A 14,077-nucleotide genomic window follows, 5' to 3' on the forward strand; every position below is an offset into this window, starting at 1 on the left:
TCTCGCTCGGAGCCCGGTGGCTACTTAGCACATGGTAAGTGATTAATACTGTTTAACGACCAAAGGAAAAGATAAAACGAGCTGATGTTCCACAGTTTTAGCCCTGAAATTACAGAGTGGTAAATTAGATAAGAACGTTTACTTAAAGTTAAGGATCTAGAAAAGTTGACAACATCCGACCGGGCTACACGTCCCAGCAGTTCCACTTCTAGGTATTTAGCCTGTAGCCGTGATGTTTTTTCCAAGATTGAAACCCATTTAGTGGGTCATGCAACCAATTAAGTGGCGAGTGATCAGAATTTGTAAAACGCGAACTAAGAGAGAATAGAAAATCATCAGAATGTGTCTCAGGTCATAGGGTATTTGCTTCATGAAACTTTTTTTTTTTCTTCTCTCTGTTTTATACACACACAGATGTGTGTCATGATGTAAAACGTCATTCCTTAGGATGAGTCATGGTCGAAAAAGTTTGAAAGACACTGCCCTAGATAAATTTTCATACATATACACAAGCAGACGTGTACAAGAAGGTTGGCTATGGTGGTATTTGTAAAACTCAGAAGCTGGAAGCAACCTCCGTGTCCATCTGAAGGGGGAAGATAAATTATACTCCAGTCATAAAATGGAACCCACTCGGTTCAGTGGTGAATTGAAGTAGTTTTGTGTTTTAACACAAATGCATCTTAATAACGTTGAGAAAAGAAAAAAAAATTGCTGAAGAAGACTGTATGATATCATCTATGTGAAATTCAGAACCTGGTGAAATAAAGGTGTGGTTTGGGGGTGCATATGTAGACATTAAAAACTATAGAAAAATTGTAAAGCAATTAACACCATAAAAATCAAGTTAGTGGTCATCTCTTAGGGGTGAATGTGAAGGAACACATTATGAGGTTTTGACTGGGGGCAGGTTTTGAGACGCTGAAAATGCTGTATCTCCTGACCTCGGCAGTAGTTACGTGGGTGTTTGCTTTATAACTCTTCATTAAATGCTACATATAATGTCTGTATGTTAAATTTTCCTGAAAGTATATTAAAACATGGGCTTCACAAAATGAAGAAACCTGAAGCTTCCCAGCTTTCCTTTAAAGAAGTCCTGACCAGGGAGAGGTACTTAGGGAATTTAAACAATATTAATAATATTTTATTTCGTAAACTGTGGATACATCAGTGTTCATTAAATTCTTTATATGTTTTATATCTTTAATAATTTGTTAGTATTTAGAAGAAAATAAAAATCATTCACAGATAATACTGTTAACATTTTAGTGTGCTTTCTAAAAAGCAACTTTAATGTATTTTTACAAACCTGAAGTTATAATTTATATAGTAATGTAAGCTAAAATCAAATTCTTTATACAAAAAAGTTGAATACTGAAAAGTATTTGAAAATGTAACATCTTCTACAAGGAGTTTAAAATGCTAACATGCTGTTTGTTATATTTACTTCAACAATTTTCAGTTCCTCAGTCACTCTAGGCCACATTTCAAGTGCTCAGTAACTACATGTGACTAGTGGTTCTTATATTTTATTATGCTGTATTACTTTATATTATGCTGTATTATATAACAGAACATTTCCATCACTGCAGAAATTTCTGTTGGAAAACAGTTCAAGATACAGGCCCTTTGGTTGCATAAACCGCAGGCAATTTCTTCTTTGTGCTTTTGTGTCTTAAGATGTTCTTTGTTATTAAGGAAATATATGTTGAAAATTTTTTCTAAAAGTTTTAAAGTTTGCATTTTTCACATTTCTTTAATTTATCTGATAAGTATATGTATACATAAATGAACATATTTATGTTATGAGGTCAAGATTAATTTGTTTGCTTTTTCCCATGCGAGTACCAATGGTTTACGGTGCCACCTCTCTAATATACATATTTCCAGAAATACTTGGGCTCATTTCTGGATTCTCTGGTCATTTATTTGTCTCTTCCTGCAAAGGCTACAGATTTTTTCCTTACTTTTGTCTTATGTGTAGTACATTTTTTCAGTTCTAAGAATTAAAAACATTTTTCATTATGATTTTTTTTCTTTTTCCTATGAGATTTTTAGAAGTATTTTCAATTTTCAAATGTGGAAAGTTTTATGAGTTATCCTTTTGTTATTGATTTTTTTAAAGCTTGCAGTGTAGTCAGCAAATTAGGGTTCTGTGCTACCAGTTCTTTGAAATTTAAGAATTGCTTTATGGCCTCATGGTTAGTTTTTCAACAGTTCCTTGAATGATTGAGAAGAATATATATTCACAGACTTTTGGGGCAAGGTAGGTATATAAGTAAATGAACACACACATATATATGTCTTAGATCAGGCATAAAAATTGTAATGTTCAAATCTTTTTTAATCTTGCTAATTTTTGGTTTAATTACTGAGATTGGTATAATAAAAATGTCACAATAAAATAATGAGTTTTCCTGGTTTCTTTTTGTAATTCTGTCAACTTTGCTTTATAAAAGTTGAACGTACATACAAGTTATGTGCATACAAGAAGAGCGCGTACTGCTTTTTCTTCTCTGTATATTGGATCTTTTGTCATTCTGCAGTGGGGTTCTAAGCCTCCTCACACAAATGCCTGTTACCTTAAGACCCATTTTGTTTCATAATATCCTAGTCACACCTCTCTCTTAGTTAGCATTTGCTTAGAATATCTCTTTCATAGGTAAAACCTGATAGTTTTCTCTAATCCACTCTGACAATCTGTCCTTTAACTGGATCCTCAGTCCAGTTGAATTTAATATAGTAACTGATGCACTTAAGATGAAAGTTAGCATTATCTTTTATGGTTCTTTTTGTCCTATCTTTTATTTTTTTCCTCTTCTTTGCTACCTTTTGGATTTTTTTTCTATTCCATTTTTTTCCCTCTCCACTACTATGAAAATCACATATTATAATATAGTAACTGATGCACTTAAGATGAAAGTTAGCATTATCTTTTATAGTTCTTTTTGTCCTATCTTTTATTTTTTCCTCTTCTTTGCTACCTTTTGGATTTTTTTTCTATTCCATTTTCTTCCCTCTCCACTAGTATGAAAATCACATATTTTATTTATTTTAGTGGTGTCATTTAAAATTTTAATGTACCAACTTAATCTGAAGTTTATCAATTTTTTTCCTTTTACAAATAATTGAAGAAACATAAGTTGCCTTGATAAGCATTTAATCTCCCAGCTTAAATGTTGTTGTCTTCCAGAGTTTAGTTCCATCTTGATTTTTTTTCTCCTATAAATTTGACATCACTGTTTTTTTTTTCATGATTTGTCATTCCTTCTTGCCCCTCAGATCTTTCTCTTCTTCCTAAAATATATATTTTAGAAGCTTGTTTATTAAGGGACAGTTGATGGCAAAATTTATCTGAAAATGGCTTTATTTTGCATTCATTTTTGAATGATAGTTTTGTTAGACATACATTTCCCAGCCAGCAGTATCTTTCTCAGCCCTTTGAAGGTGACATTCCAGTGACTTCTACTTCCAGTGTTAACAGTTAGTTCAAATAACTGTTATTTGTTGGTAATTTGTTTGTTTTGCCTGATTTTAAGATCTCTTTTATTCTCTACAGCTTTGTGACAGAACGTGTCTCGGTGTGGACCTTTCACTGATCCTGGATTCATTGTGTTCCTGTCTCTAAGGTTTGTTTTTCATCACTTCTTGAAAGTTTTACCTTTTTTGTCTTTCAGTATTGCTTTTCTCCATTTTTTCCCATTCTTTCCTTTAAGAACTCTGATTAGACTTCTATTAGACTTCTGTCATCCATCTCTTTTAATATGGCTTTTATATATTATACATTTTTGTTCATGTTGAGTTCTAGGTAATTTCTTCAGATCTGTATTTTGAACTTTGTATAATTTTTTTTTCTTCTTCAAACTGAGCTGTAATTTACAAACAATGACGACATAAGAATAAAGTGTATGGCTTGCATGTAAAAGTTGCAAGGGGTGACAAATTATGAGCCAGCTCCAACCCGTAATATATTTTCATATATGAGATTTTGTTGAACATAGCCATGTCCATTGAGCAGAGTTGGGTAGTTATAAGAGACCATATTGCCCACAAAGCCTAGCCTATGTTTTATATGACCCTTTGCAGAGAAAGTTTGGTGATTCCTCTTCTATAATATTGCATATACTACAATTTATTTACCTTTTTTCTTGTTGATAAGCATAGGAGTTGTTTTCATATTTCAGCCATTATAAATAAAATTGCCATAGATGTTCTTGAAACTGCCGTTGGTGAATATATATACTCTTATCCCTTGGATATGTACCAGGGAGTTGAATTGATGGTCTTTGGGTAAGTTGGTTGCATTTCCATGAATAATAATAATGTTGAACATCCTTTTATATCTTTTTTGGCCATTCCAATTTCTTTTATGAAGTGTCTATGTAAGTCTTTTGCCCACTTATTTTAATTAGGTTATCTTTTGTTAGTGATTTTTAACTCCTTATGTGTTTTGAATAGGAAGCCTTTATCAGGTACATGTTTGCGTATATTTTCTACCTGTCTTATTCCCTTAATAGTGCCTTTGGAAGAGCAGATCTGTTTTTTTTGAAGTCCAATCTGTCAGTGTTTTTTGGGGAGTGGGAGGGTAGAAGATTAGTGCTTTTTTTGTACCCTGTCCACAGAATTTTCTTCCACCTTCATTGTTGCCCTTCATCAAGATCCTGAAGACATTTGCTTATTGTTTCCTGTAGAAGCTTTATACTTCTAGTCCTCACTGTTGGGTCTTGCTAAATTCACTTTTCAGTTCTGGTAGTTTGTAAATGCTTTTTATCCCCCTTATTTCTTAGCTCTGCCACACAGCATGCAGAATCTTAATGCCCTGACCAGGGATGGAATCCATGCCCTCTGCAGTGAAAGCTCAGAGTCTTAACACTGAACCACCAGGGAAGTCCTAGTTTGTAGATTGTTGCAAATTTTCTAAATGTACCATCTTGTCGTCTGTTAAAAAAAAAAGTTTAAATTTGTCTTTCTAATCTCTTTTCCTTTTTAAAACATTTTTTTTTCTTGCCTTATTGCACTGGCTAGAAACATTGGAACAGACTTAAACAAAAGTGTTAGAAATGGACATCCTTGCTTTTTCCTAATCCTAGAGGAGAATATCTCTCTTTTGAGGATGATGTTTACTGGACATTCTCTTGTAGATATTCTTTACCAAAGTAAGAAATTTTTTATTTCTAGTTTACTGAAATTTGTTTTCACAAATGTGTATCAAAAATTTAAAACCCTTTTTGTTATGAAATAATTTTAGATTTACAGAAAAGTTGCAAAAATAGTAAAGAGTGTTCCTGTATATGCGTCACCTAGCTTCCTCTAATGTTAATAGTTTACATGGCCATGATGCATTTACCAAAATTAAGCATTTAATGTTGACACAATACTATTAACTATAGACGTTATTCATATTTTTCCAGTTTTTCCACCAGTCTGTTCCAGGATATAATCCATATACATTACATTTACTTGCCATGTCTCCCTAATCTACTCTAATCCATGACAGGTTTTGAGTCTTTTCTTGTATTTCATTACCTTGCCATTTTTGAAGAGTACTGGTCAAGTATTTTGTACAGGGTTCATCAGTTTGGGTTTATCTGATGTTTTCTCACAATTAGACTGAGGTTATGGACTTCAAAGGAAGCATACCAAAGAAATATTGTATCCTTATTGCATCACATCCGAGGGCACATGATATCCATATCAACACGTTAACCTTGAACACATACTTTAAGTAGCATCTCCCAAGCTTCTCTATTGTAACATTTCTTTTTTTCATTTTTTACACTCTTTCTGTTAGAAGCAATTTAACATTCAAGGGAAGGAGAGGGTAAAGTATCAAATGATTTGTGAGTATATATTAAAACTACCATAATAATTAATAAATACATTGAGGGATTTATTTTGAGATTGTATAAATGCCCTGTTTCTCTTTAAAAGCTTTATCCACTGTTTCAGTATTTAACTGACCTTGCCTGTAGCAGTTATTATTGTGGTATTCTAGTGGTGATTTTCCATTTCTTTTATTCTTTCTATTTTTATTGGAATTCTGACTCAGGAGCCAGACTGCCTGAGTTCAGTTCCTAGTTCTTCTCTTTCTTTGCTGTACAGTTTAATATTGAACAATTACTTACTCTCCCTCCATGTTGAGAGTTTCCTTCCCTATCATGTGTAATAGCCACTGGGGTCATTCCCTTGGGATTTTCTTTCAGTACATCCGAGGACTTCAGGAAAAAAATAGGTTCTTGACTTCTTAACCTGACAGTGGTCGTTTATTTAGTTCCAAGTTGCTTTTCTAGCCTTATAGTCTTGCTCCTCAGATTTAGACCAGTGACACAACTGATATTAACTGCTCATTAAAATCTGAAGTCACTGCACTGTATATGAGGCAATGCTTTATCTTTGTGCAATTTCCTCAGCCTTCAGTGAATTTTCTGAAAATTTTCAGGCTCTATTCAGAGAATACTCACTCCACAATCCTACTAGCTAGATAGGAACCCTGTAATTTGTAATCCATAGCTCTTGTTAAATTCTTCCCTTTCATCATTAATCTTTATATCTCAATGTCACTTCCAGTTAGTCAGGTTCTTAGAGATAGGGTTCTTGTACCTGCCGTGATACTTACATACAAAGAGCTATTGCTAAATAGCTACCACTGTTAAATGCCTACTATAATTGTGCTACAGTTTTGCAAAGTAAGTATTATTGTCTCAGTTTTAAATTGTGAAGAAACTCAGTATCAAAGAGATTAAGAAACTTGCCCAACAACAGTATAGTTAGTAAGTGGCAAAACTGGTTTGTCTGATTCAAAAGTTATTGCTATTTCTTCTATGTCATCCCACCTTGATACTAAAAATAAATAGTTAAGTAAAATTATTAAACAGATGTATTTTTTTTATAAAACACAACATTGAAATTGCTTCACTTACATTAACAGTATGCTACTTTTTCTGCTGAGGTATGAAATACATGGATAGGGGAAGCATATAAAGTGTGTCAATCTTAAATATACAGCTTGATGATTTTTTAAAATATATATCACCTGTATAATCACTGCATGAAGACAGACAATATTACATCCATCCAGAAAGAGAAAATTCTCTCACTTCCTAGCCAGTACTTCCCCTAGAAGTAACACTGTTGATTTCCATCACTGTAGATTGGTTTTGTCTGTTTTTGAATTTTAGGGGTAACCAAGTAGTATGTACTTCTTCATGAGTGACTTCTTGTTACCATGTAACAAGAGCAACTAAGAAACTCAGATCTAACCAACATGAAGGGCAGTCAGCTTGGGGTGCAGAATCTGGGTAATGAGGTCAAATGTTAGCTCTACTGCTTAATAAACTGTCTGATACTGGAAAAGTTTTTATTCTTTCTGAGCCAAACTTCTCTTACTCATATAAAAGGGATAAAACCACCTATTCTCAGATTGTTGTGACCAATGTAATATACACTAAGTGGCCTACACTGAACATATTCACAGGTTAATCAAAGACTTTTTCTCAATTAAAGTGATGAAATGCAATGGGGTATTTCAAGGAATAAATCAGAGATTTAATACAGGGAAGGTGACATGAGGAAGGAAAGAGGTGGGAGTCCCTGGACGATAAAGACCTTAGTCTAATATCCTGTAGAAGGTGCTTTGGGGCAGCCCTGGGCTCTTGCTTATCTCCAGGGGAAGGTAAGTATCTTTACTATCTCAACTTAATAATCTCTCTTGAGCTTCAGTGTCCTGATTTTTTAAATGAGGATAATAAGAATTGGCTTTGGTGACCTTGATAAGGATCCTTTGATAGAGTGGTGGAGATAAGAGCCAAGATGGAATGGGTTGGAAAGTGAACGGGAGGTGAGGAAATGGGGATTACCGGTTTTCAATTCTTTTCCGTTAAGTTGATCTGAGAAAGTTAGTTTGGAAACCCAATGGAAGCTAGAAGGCAATGCGAGGTCAGTGAAAATTTTGTTTATTAAATACCAGAGCATGATTGTATGTTGGCAAAAAGCACCTCTAGTAGAAACGGAGAGGATAATCATGGAGAGGAAGCTTTGGATGCAGAGCTGGGATTGGTCTTTGTGTTAGGAAGGGTAATTTGTAGCTTTAGCATTGGGAAGATGCTCTATCCAGTAATTTTTCCTTTTCTCTCTCAGTGAAGCATGATGTAGGGATGTTAGCAGAGAGAGCTGTATCTACAAGTGTGGGAAATGAGATTTCATTTGGAAGGTAGTAGCAAAAGTGGGAAATAATAAGACGTGGGGAATGTTCTGGAGGCTATGGAACTCAGTTGAGTCTGAATTAACAGAATTAGAATGATGTCACTCTCTCTAGCTGTGAGACCCCACTTCTCCTGCAGTAGCCTTTCCACTGTGTTGTTTTGCTGCATTTTTAATATTACCTGAGCACTCTCCAGTTACACTGAGCTGCCTACTGTGGCTGTCTAAGTTAAGTCAAGTTATCTATAATTATTTGGTTAGCTCTCTGATTACCAAGTTGTATAGGGTTCGAGTAGTCTACCCAGCTTTCTCCCCCAGCTCTTGTTTTTGGTGTGAGATTTTGTAGAGAGAGGTCTTTCAGAAATGACTAAATTGTCTTCATGTATATAAAAGGTCATTACAATGGACCAAATGTTTATATCCACTCAAAATTTATATGTTGAATTTCTAACACCCAGTGTGGGGATATTTGAAGATGGGGCTTTGGGAAGTATTTAGATCATGAGGGGTTGAGCCTTCATGAGTGGGATTAGTGCCCTTATGAGAAGAGGCCAGAGAACTAGCCAGCTTTTTTTTTTTCTGCCATGTGATAATATAAGAAGTCATCAGTCTGCAACCTTGAATAGGATTATTACCTGAAAAGGATACTGGCATTCTTCCCAAACTCACATGGAACATTTATCAAGATAGACCACATTTGGGGCCATAAAACCCATCTTAACAAAGTTAATAGAAATCACATGGTGTCTGCTCTCAGACCATAATGAAATTACAATAGAAATAATAGACATCTGGAAAATCCTCAAAATATATGGAGATTAAATAACATACATATAAATAACACATAGGTCAAAGGAAAAAGTCTCAAGGGGCATTTTAAAATATTGTAAACTAAATGAAAATACAACTTATCAAAATGTGTTGGTTGCAGAGAAAGCAGTGCTTAGAAGGAAATGGATATGTTAGGAAAGAAGAACCATTAATCTGTGTTCCCACCTTAAAAAACTAGACAAAGAAGAGCAAACTAAATCTAAAGTAAGCAGAAGAAAAGAATAAGAATTAAAGCAGAAAAATCAATGAAATTGAGAATAGGATGTCAATAGAAAAAAATCAGTGACATCAAAATTGGTTTTGTTTGAGAGTTCAGTAAAATTGATGTCTCTAATGAGACTGAGGGAGGATACAGATTACTAATATCAGAAATGAAGGGACATCACTTCAGATCCCTTGGACATTAAAAGGATAATAAAGGAATACAATGAACTACTCAGTGCCCACAGATTTGATAGCCTAGATGCAATGGACCAACTCTTTAAAGAGAAATGGTCTGCCAAAACACAGAAGAAGAAATAGATAATTAAAGATGATTTCTCAAATAATTCAAATAAATAATTACCTTCCAAAACACAAAGCACCAGGCCCAGGTGGTTTTACTGGTGAATTCTTCCAAACATTTAAGGAAGAAATTATGCCACTTCTCTATAATTACTTTCAAAAGATAGAAGCAGAGGGAATACTTTTTAACTCGTTCTGTGAGGCTAGCATTACCCTACTACCAAAACCAATAAACAATTACAGCAACATTGTAGGATACAAATTCATTATACAAGAGACAGTTGCTTTTCTGTATACTAGCAATAGACAAATAGAATTTGAAATTAAAAACACCTTTGCATCATTTTTACTGTGAACCTAGAACTGCTGTAAAAAAATAACTTTAAAATAAATATTGAAATTGTGGAATCTTTGAGTGCAGACCCTACTTTAGCTTACCTTTTACCTTTTGATTTTTGAAATGAATAGTGTATGTTAAGGTAACGAGGAAAAAAATCTCTCCAGAGAATTTATTCCTTAAAATGAAACTTAATCAAAATGAAACTTATTCTTTAATGCAGAAGGAATTCTTTATTTATGATTTGACATATAACTACATAGAAGACTCAACACACAATGAGTGGAATGGTTATTCACAAATGAATGTTATTTTATTGTTAGGGACAGAGGGACGTTGTGGGGAAAAAAGATAGGTGTGCTTATGAAAGGATGACCTGAGAGAAACTTGTGTTGATGAACTGTTCATTGTCTTGGCTATAGAGGGGGTCACTGATTTCACAGGTGATAAAATGCTATAGAACTAAATACACTACAAATAGGTAAAATGAGTCTGGGGAAATCTCAAGAGACCAGTATATTGTATAACACATATATATATACACACACACATATTGATTGTGACACAGTACTTTAGTTTTGTGAAATGTTACCCCTGTAGAAACTGAGTAAAGGACACTTAAGATCTCTCTTAAAAAACTTCATGTGGAAAAAAAAAAAACCTTCATGTGGAATTTGCAGTTATCTCAGTAAAGGTACAATTTAAAATGTGCACACAACTACTATATAGAACTAATAATTTTTATTTTTGTTTCTAGGTTTTTCCCTGCCTAATTGAGGGAACATAGTCATCATTGGCTTTTGTAAGTTGGTATTTTAATTTTTTCTGTCCTTCACCTCCAACCTTTTATATTTTCTAATTACATGAAAATATTTTTCTAGAGAACTTTTAGAGCAAAACTTTTTTTTATTATTTGGTTCTTATTTTAAGGATGGTTTCACTTTTTCTGATACTGTTAGGTGATAATTGTTTTGAGAAAGTTTGAATTACACATCTTGGGCTAGGGCCATCTGTTTCGTTGGAGTGACTTCCTATCAGGGTTATGATTAGAAGGAGCAAAGTGCCATCCGTGGATCTGAGGTTGTACATACATCCATCCTGTTGGGCATCACAGTCTTCATGTCATTGTGGCAGATGGTGAGAGGGGCCCAGCACCCCAGGAGAAAGCCACTAATGTGAATGGTTTGACTAATGAGGTATGACAAATTCTATTTCATTTATCTGTGAAAATCTGTCTAATAGATGAAATGAATGGAGAATTGCAAATTGGGAGAATTTAGCTTTATTCTCATTTTATCATTTTATCATTTGGAGTAGCTGTATTTCTGTTTGATAACTTTTTCTTTGTAGCACATGGAAGAAAAACAGGAAGATCTCCTGTTTCATGGTAGTTTTTTTTTTTTAATTCAGTGAAATCTCAACATTTGAAATAGAGTCAAATAAATATTTTTAACCTGGGAAATGAATTATTCCCTCTATCACTGAAAACATTTATAGTATTACATGGCTAATACTCTCTACATCAGCCAAACTTTCTTCATTAGTTTTCCTCATCTCAGTATATGGCAACTACATTTCTCCAGTTGCTCACAGTCTTTGTGACACTATCATCACATCTTTTGGTCATCCCCTGTATCAGGAAGTACTGTCAACTCTACCTAAAATATATCCAGAAGATGACTGCTTCTTGCCACGTCTTTTACTACCATACTGGTTCAAGCCTTCATCTTTTTATTAAAATAGCCTCCTAACTGGCTTCCCTGCTTTTATGCTTTCCGCCTATAATCCGTTCTTCAAATGACAGCCAGATAAATTATTTAAAACTCCTAAGTCTGATCACATTACTTTTCTGCTCCAGTGTTCACAGAGGCTTATCAGCTTTTACATGATATGGGCCCCCATTACCTCTGATCTAACCCAGCCTGTCACTGCTTGTTCTCACTCACTGCTTCAGCCACACCAATATTCTTGTTCCTTCATTGGGGCTTTGCAGGTACTGTTCCGGCAAGTAGCCACATGACTTGCTTTCTTATCTCCAAATCTTCACATAACTGTCATCGCCTCATCCAGGCCTTCTCTGACTAGCTTATTTCAAATTAGCCCTGTTTCTCCCTGCCTTACACCCCTAGTACTTCCCCTCCCTGCAGTACTTTATTTTTTCTAACCACTTGCTTGTATATATTTTACTTGTCAATCTCCCTTTCACTTGAAGATGAACTCCATGAGGGTGGGCATTTGTGTGTGTTCTGTTTACAAAGATGGGAAAGTGGGATGGGAAAATGGATTGTGTAGTAGTTACTGACTTTGCCCAATACAACCTTCTCTTGTTGCCTCCTGACCTTGACAAAGATAGGTAAGTTTAAAAAAAAAAAGGTAATGAAAATGTCAATCATCTGTATATTTCTAAGGATTACTGGGAGAAAAACTAGATATGAAATTTGTTCCAAGAATATGCTTCACTTTCTTTTCATTGCTTATTTGATTAGACATTCTTTGGTAAAAATGAATAGATCTTGATAATTTTAGTAAATGATTCCTAATGTCATGTTGTTGCTGAAGATTTAGTGTTCTATCAGAATTTAGTTCCATAAGTGCTCTTTTTAAGAGCTGTAAATTAGAGAGCAGACAGCATGGTGGATAGCACAAGTTTTCCAACCAGGCATAGCCTGGCTTGAAATCTGGCTGTGATTCCAATGAGTATGCTATAAGAAACCTAATGAAGCTTTCTTAGCCACAGTTTGTCTTTTGTAAAATTGCAATAATAATAGCTATGAGGCTTATGAGGATTAATTGAGGTGATAGACCTAGCCATTAGCAGCATTCAGTAACTATTAATTCTTTAATCCAATTTTGCTGGTATTATAAGCATGAGATGCTCATAATAAATTATTTTATGGTATACTTTGTACCAAAGACAATCTTTTATTATTTACATCATTACACATAGTAAATTTTGAAAAATTACATATATATATTTATGGAAGAGAAAATAGGAGACAAGGACTGCACTATAATATGACCCCAGACAATTTTTTGCATTTTTTGTAATCTCTACATTTTAGCAGTGTAAAGAGGATGAAATGAGATAATTTAGATTTGTCAGTACTTATCTGTAAATATAAAGCACTAATGCAAATGTAAGGAGTTGAAACTTCTTACTGAGGGTACTTTTCACCATGACTTCCAGCCATGATGTAGTAACAGGAACTGAATTTATTGTCCTGCCTTATCAAAGCAAACAAAACTGCATAAAATGTGTGAAACAAAGATTTTCAGACTTCAGATGACAAATGGCATAAGACAGCTAACCATGAGATAAAGGAAACAAATGCTGTACCCAAGCACACAGTGTTAGAGGAAAACCCAAACACAGCTTGGTAGTCAGAATTGAGATGATAGAGCTGGGAACTCAGGGGATCAAGGCAGCTAGAATTTGCAGGACAGAGGATGAGAGAGAAGAGAGTTGCACAGAGAGTGCTCTGGAGATCTCTAGAGGGTTCCCCTGGAGTTTTGAGTTAAGTACTGATTAGTATATGCTTAGGAGAGAACTCCCCAAGTCTTGGGGAAAAAAGGAAAAGAAAAGCCAACACTGGGAATGGAAAGGTAGCTCATGTTAGCTGGGAAGTGCACATCCTCACCATTCAGAGCAGAAAAACTTTGTGATGTAAGTGACATTAGATTGACTGCTCAGAAGGGTACTGCCTTAGTGGTGAGGCAAAACTAGTCCTAGACAAAAGGCTGTTCTGATCCTACCTGAAAAATCGTAAAAGTAAGCCATTAAAGAGGAATGATAAAACTTTTTTAGTAAAGGGCCAAATGAAAATACTTTGGGTTTTGCAGGCATATATGACCCTACTGCAACTACTTAGCTCTGCCATTGTAGTGATAAAGCAGCCATAGGGAATATGTAAATGAATTGGGGTGGTTGTATTCTAAAATAAAACTTTATAAATAGACTGTCAGCCAGATTTGACTTATGGACCATAATTTGCAGACTCCTGGTTTAAAGGGTCAAATTGTGGAGCTTCCCTGGTGGTCCACTGATTTAAGACTCTGTGCTTTAATTGCAGGGGGCATGGGTTTGAACCCTGGTCAGCCTTAGATCCTGTATACTGCATGGTATGGCTAAAACATTAAATAAATGAAGGGTCAGATTGTTTCTAGTTGCTCAAATGCAGCCCAGAACAAAGCTCAAGAATATTTAAA

At 34.7% G+C, this 14,077-nt stretch overlaps 1 protein-coding gene across 16 annotated transcripts in view; it reads left to right on the forward strand.

The window, feature by feature from the left end:
- The window catches only part of PLAGL1 (PLAG1 like zinc finger 1), a 91,619-nt gene that overhangs the window by 39,539 nt on the left and 38,003 nt on the right, over window positions 1–14,077 (forward strand). For all 16 annotated transcript variants that reach the window (XM_070461549.1, XM_070461552.1, XM_070461551.1 and 13 more), the window contains 2 exons: window positions 3,560–3,629; window positions 10,629–10,673. The gene's annotated coding sequence lies outside the window, so the exon portion shown is untranslated. The remainder of the gene's footprint in view (window positions 1–3,559; window positions 3,630–10,628; window positions 10,674–14,077) is intronic.

This window comes from Odocoileus virginianus, chromosome 34 (genome assembly GCF_023699985.2).
Source record: "Odocoileus virginianus isolate 20LAN1187 ecotype Illinois chromosome 34, Ovbor_1.2, whole genome shotgun sequence".
Classification (NCBI taxonomy): Eukaryota; Metazoa; Chordata; class Mammalia; order Artiodactyla; family Cervidae; genus Odocoileus; species Odocoileus virginianus.